This window comes from Phaenicophaeus curvirostris, chromosome Z, assembly GCF_032191515.1.
Source record: "Phaenicophaeus curvirostris isolate KB17595 chromosome Z, BPBGC_Pcur_1.0, whole genome shotgun sequence".
NCBI classification, from domain to species: Eukaryota; Metazoa; Chordata; class Aves; order Cuculiformes; family Cuculidae; genus Phaenicophaeus; species Phaenicophaeus curvirostris.
The window spans coordinates 63,401,896-63,408,164 of record NC_091431.1 but is presented as its reverse complement, the minus strand read 5'-3'; positions in this window follow the sequence as shown (position 1 = coordinate 63,408,164).

Below are 6,269 nucleotides of genomic sequence, written 5' to 3'. Positions count from 1 at the left end.
TTGTAGAGAGGAATGAGGTCTCCCCTCAGCCTCGTCTTCTCCAGGCTAAACAACCCCAGCTCTCTGAGCCACTCCTCATAAGACTTGTTCTCCAGCCCTTTCACCAGCTTTGTTGCTCTTCTCTGGACTCTCTCCAGAGCCTCAACATCCTTCTTGTGGTGAGGGGCCCAGAACTCAACACAGGATTCGAGGAGCGGTCTCACCAGTGTTGAGTACAGAGGGAGAATAACCTCCCTGGACCTGCTGGTCACACCGTTTCTGATACAAGCCAAGATGCCATTGGCCTTCTTGGCCACCTGGGCCACTGCTGGCTCATATTCAGTCGCTGTCAATCAACACCCCCACGTGCCTCTCCTCCAGGCAGTTTTCTAGCCAGACTTCTAGTCTGTAGCTGCACAGGGTTGTTGTGCCCCAAGTGCAGGACCTGGCATTTGGCCTTGTTAAACCTCATGCCATTGGACTCTGCCCAGCGGTCCAGCCTGTCCAGATCCCTTTGCAGAGCCTCCCTACCCTCCAGCAGATCAACACTTCCATCCAGCTTAGTGTCATCCGCAAACTTGCTAAGGGTCCACTCAATGCCTTCATCCAGGTAATTGATAAAGACATTGAACAGGGCTGGACCCAGCACTGAGCCCTGATTGACCCCACTTGTCACTGGCCTCCAGCTGGATTTCACACCATTTCCCTGTAGAGCCATATTTACAACAATGGCTTTCAGAAAGAGGTATCAAGGACGTGTTGTCCTTGTAAAATGTGAGTTATGCTGGTTAAACAGAAACTTTACTGTCAAAAGAGGAACACACTGAGGGAGTAGTCAAGATAGAATATAACTGTGCAAGCATGATAGACTGCAACTTCTGCAGGTGGATGTAACCAATCACGAGCTAAGTTTTTGCAATATGTATAAGCTAATTAAACTCTGTATAAAAGAAGCAACCGTGAATCAATAAACTGAGCTTTGACCACCTAACCAAGTTTGGTCAACTCCCTCCGTCGCTCTCCGATTTCAACATTTACCACCACTCTCTGGGCCCTGCCAGCCAACCAGTTTTCCACCCAGGAGAGCATTCACCTGTCCAGGCCAGAGGCTGACAGTTTCCTGAGCAGAATGCTGTGAGAAACTGTGTCAAAGGCTTTACTGAAGTCCAGGAAGACCACATCCACAGCTTTTCCCTCATCCATTTCTTTTACTAATCTCTCACTATACTGCTTAAGTAGACCTGTTACATATAAGGACACTAAGCGGTGAAAACTGCCTTTATTTGCAACTAAAAATTTCGGTTTGTGATGCCAGTACTTCTTTGAGGACACGTGGGACAATTATTCTGTGATTTTTTTCCCCAAACATTTCTTTCCTCTCATTTCACTACTTTCACATTTAATTTCCAAATAGTCACAGCATTCTGTTTCCTCCATATCGGTTATTACACACAGAGCACCCCATATTCTGAAAACAGCTCAAGTTACCTTCCAGTTTCTTACCAAAGATGCACATACTTACTTTTTACCTCCTGCTTTGTGTCTAATGTGTGTCTCAAATTACAAGCACTTCTGTCAGGTTAAAGCACCTCCCTACTACCTGTTTGTACTACATTTTGGCTAGATCATTTGTAAATCGGGAATGCAGGAGATTTAACCTATTTCTCAATCACTTATTCTAGGCAAGCCTTTGTCTATTCTATCATGCCACTCTTGCTTCCTCAGAAAACTGTCTTTTGTATTTACAGTATATTAGCAAATTCCACCAAAATGATGGATGGAAAACAAACACTATGTATTGACTTCATTAAGGCAGTGCTATCTGACAAACAAAGCTTTGCTTTGGATGCCCATTATAGACACACCTTATGCGATGTAAACAAAAAAAATTACACAGCATACCCTCCATTAGTCACACCTATGTAATTTTTTAATACTGTCACACCTAAAAAGTTGCTATCAAACTAGAAGGTGAAAAGCTTTTGTGCAGGATGCTACACTCAGTTACCATCATGAGGGAACTTCCACAAAGATAGAAACATACTCAATATGCTAAAATAGAAGGCGAATTCAGTGCTACCACAAATTAACTCACTTTCAGAGCCAAAAGCAGTTCTGCAGTTACCAAAGTAAACTACATTTTTCTGTTCCTCACCTGGTTCCTATTTTAATCTCAAAATACACAACGAGAGGCCTAATTTTATAAGGCTGCAACTGATGACAAATAAGAGTTGCTCCGAGGTAACACATATACATTTTCAAAATTACAGTTCAAAATCTTTAGGCAGAAAACACTTCAAATTAGTTCCAGTAAAAACAGCTTAAATGGAAAAAAAATCTTCAAGGTGAAAAAAGCAATGCTCAAAAGCCCTTACTGTGAGCCAAATCCTGTCATATCTGTGACCTGTCCTACTAAAATTATTTGTATCAGACCTCAAAATGTATTACTGTGGGCTATAAAGTCATGCCTTCCTGTGGCAAGCAGCTTTTGCCTCTGCACCTGATTGTTAGCTTGAAGAAAGTTAAATTCCAAGTCCATAATTCTGTTTCTTCATTTTATTTAGACAGGCTTCTCACTATTCTCACACGGCTCCCCAGTATCAGCTGGCTGAAAATCCTGAACCCTTAAAGAAAATTTTCTCCTGATATCAATTAACTACTTCAGAAGGCTTCTGTTGTACTGCACATCCTTTAACTGCTTAGAAAATGCTCCTATTAAGCAAAACCAAAAAGCAACAAAATTCCTCATTCTGAAGGGAAGACTAAGCAGGCCTCAGTTCAGGAGAGTAAACCACTATCAATTAAACAAAAAAAGATCAAAAGCTGAAACACAGGCTCTGGAAGTGCAACTTAACCAACAAAGGACAGGGACATGCTTAAGATTTCCTCACTTTGTTTCAGCCATAGACAGAACTAGCAAGTTTTTAATTTTGTGATTGGAAGAGTTTTGTTACCCCCATGTAGGACATACGTTTCAAATGTGACATGAAATCCCCTAGAGTCCAAACACAGCTAGTAACTCTTCACAGACACCATAAAAGGCTCAATTCAGACCTAACTCCCTTGGAGACTCCCTACTATCAATACCTTGGAGACTCCCTACTATCAATAGTATTAAGTTACCTTGCCAACCACAAGACTAACCACACTCCTGTCCATCTGCATTACAAATGATCTAACTACTCTGCCTAGTACAGAAATACTCAAGTTACTAAATGAAACAGCAGAAAACAAAGAAACACACTTCCTTGGAGAGCTTGCATAGCACCAAATTTAAAAATGAAGACCCTCCAATGTGACATTCTTAATGGAGGGCTAAAAAGAGTAGAGCATATCTGTAAAGAAAAGACCTTGGTCTCACTGACATGGACTCCAACGCCCATTTAATCAGAAATCCCAGATCAGACTGTAGTACAGTTATTCTGTTTGCAAATTTTGCATTTTACCAGCTGATTGTTTATTTGGTGGACTAATGTGATTGATGCTTCAACTCTTCCCAATCAGTCCAACACCACACTTTCTGCAGATTATTCATTGCTGCCCTTGACACTGTGCTTGTCCTACCCACTTCCTGCTGCAATGAGATGGAGCCCATGCTGTATCCCAGCTCATGCCTGAAGAGGCCTGAACCGAGGGCAAACATTGCTTCACATGCCTTACTGAAATGTACAAATAGAAGTATAACCTATGTGATGCTCCCTTCATGTATTCTGCTTACTATGTCCTCAAAATTCTTTCCCTCTAAGAAACAACATTCTTCTCTATCCTCATTTTTGTAGTTGACTGTTCCTACCTAAGCGCAGGCACAAAACTGCCTGTCAATTGTATCCTTTTCTCTTCCACTGGCTTTTGAATTTTCAAGGCCACACTCAGAAAGGCCTGCAATTCCTCCCACCTCTGCGCTTTCTAAATTTTAGTAAACGCGTTGTTGCATTATGTAAACTCTGTAAAAATACTGAAGAACAGTTGACAAATGATTGGCTCCTTAAGCACAACAGTAGCTGTTCCCGATTATTCTTCCCCAGCGGAAACAACCTGAGAAACAGAATCAAAAGTCCTATTGAAGACCGAATAGGAGACATCAACTGATCCTCCCATACACCGTATGCTTAACACTGAAATGCTAGACTACTTGAACAGTCTGTCCTTGACAAACTGATGTGGTCTTTTACTCGGCTATTACATTCCAGATGCTTTCCAACAACTTCTGTTTCATAATTCTTTTTCAGGAATTAAAAAGGAAGCAGGCTAGTCCGCCAGTCTGTAACTCTCTCTGCCCTTCAAAAATTAATAACAAATATAGTCACTATGCTTCTGGTTTTTGTACCTTTGGTATCTCAGCCATCTTTAGACTATGACATCAGGTTTTATTGTTGCTGTTCTGAAAGCATTCTCAGATAAAGATCAAACACATTTGTAAAAGATACATTTCTAGAAATCTTGGATATTTCAGTGAAAACACTTGAAGAACCAAGCAGGTAGAGATTTCCTTGCCTTACTTTGTATTTTAAACACCATAATTGCATCTAAAAAAACCCTGTCATCAAGAAAGAGACCAAAATATGAAATGTATCAAAAGACCACAATGGACAAAACTGAATGAACGCAACAGCACACTGAAACATCTGTGCAACAAGATCTCCCACCTCAAACTGAATTCACAATTCAGCAGCTTTCAGTTTACGCTTGCTACTATCGCCAGCAAAATATCAACGCCAGTTCAATCCTGACCTTTTGCCTTTCTGTCAGCAATAAAGTGCTAGTCTCTACCAACTTTATTCCAGTACATTTGATCTCGCAGAAGAAAAATAGTTGCTCATAACACAGGTGATAGGTTTCTCAGGCCTGCCCTACTCTGCAAAACTATGCTGTTATGACTCCTGAAGTAAGACTTCACTTTACAGACACAATTAAACCTTTTTGACTTACAGACCTGCCCCACACCAAGAGCCCTTGACACCTGCAACTTCAAACAACAAAATGAGATAACCTCACATTTTAGAAATCTTAAAAAGAAAAGAACAAGAGGTCAAGCAACAATAATCGCTTTATAACTTTCAAATTCTAGTCTGCTTACTGTGTTGCTTGGGTTTCTTTTTTGCTTGGATTTGGGATTTTTTTTTGTGTTTTGTTTTACTTCCTTATTACACACTGACACTTGCAGCTTGTGAAAATATTGAGTATTTGTAAGCAGACAACAGACAAAGAACTTCTTAATCTCAGCACAAATTAAAACTATGTAAAAAAAAATCTGATTGCACTAATTGGGATAAAGTCTCTGAGATAAATCAAGGAAATACACTATAAGCATTAAATAAAGACAAATCCTTACCAAAGACTTCTAAATTCTTTACCAAGGAAAAGAGATTTTCGTGTTCAAAAGTACGCAGGGACCACCACTATATAACCACAGGAAGTTTACTGACTTTTCGTGGGGCTGTCCTGTCTTCTAATAAAGGATATAAAGTACCACAGAGGCTGATTTAGGGGAGTACTCTGGAAATAACACATTGAAGAAAACAAATTGTTTGAAGGAACTAAAATAGAATCAGAACCAAAAGCTGTACAGTTGCAATAAGAATCTAAAAAAAGAACAGAAATTGCTACTTTGGACGCCAGACTAATGCACTCTCACGAAACAGGTGTCAGTATGGGAGACAATCACGTGATTACAATCCTAACAGTGCACTGAGACAAATCCAGACTACTTGGTAATTCAGAGCTTTTTTAAAAAAACAATTGGACTTAATCTCTTTCAGAAAATTCTTCTTTCAATCTCCCATGCATTAATAGAGACTGACGAAGAAAAAATGGGGCGCAGAACAGGTAAAATACAATCAGCTTATTTTTTTTAAACTAAAATAACCACCTCTCTCTCATTTGATTATCCACTTAAACAACCTTATACAACTGTTCCATGACTTTAGTTAAAACTGGAAATGGTTAACATAAACTCTTTTTTAAAATTATATGAATGCTACTTTGAGTCACATTATTGCCTATACCTGAGAATAGTTGCATATATGATTTGCCACGTGTTTCATTACCATCTCAAGTTTTATAGGCACATCGTTCCATCATTACCTAGTAAATAAAGGAAAGCATTTACAAGCAGGTAGCTGACTAAAAGCAGAGCTGTGGGTGTGTTCAGAATTAGTATTTCCGTCCCCACTAATTTCAAAATAAGTAGTTTGGCGAAAATCCACAAAGAGCTGTATTACAGAATCACAGAATCGTTGTGGTTGGGAGGGACCTCTGGAGATTATCCAGTCCAAGCCCCCCTGCTAAAG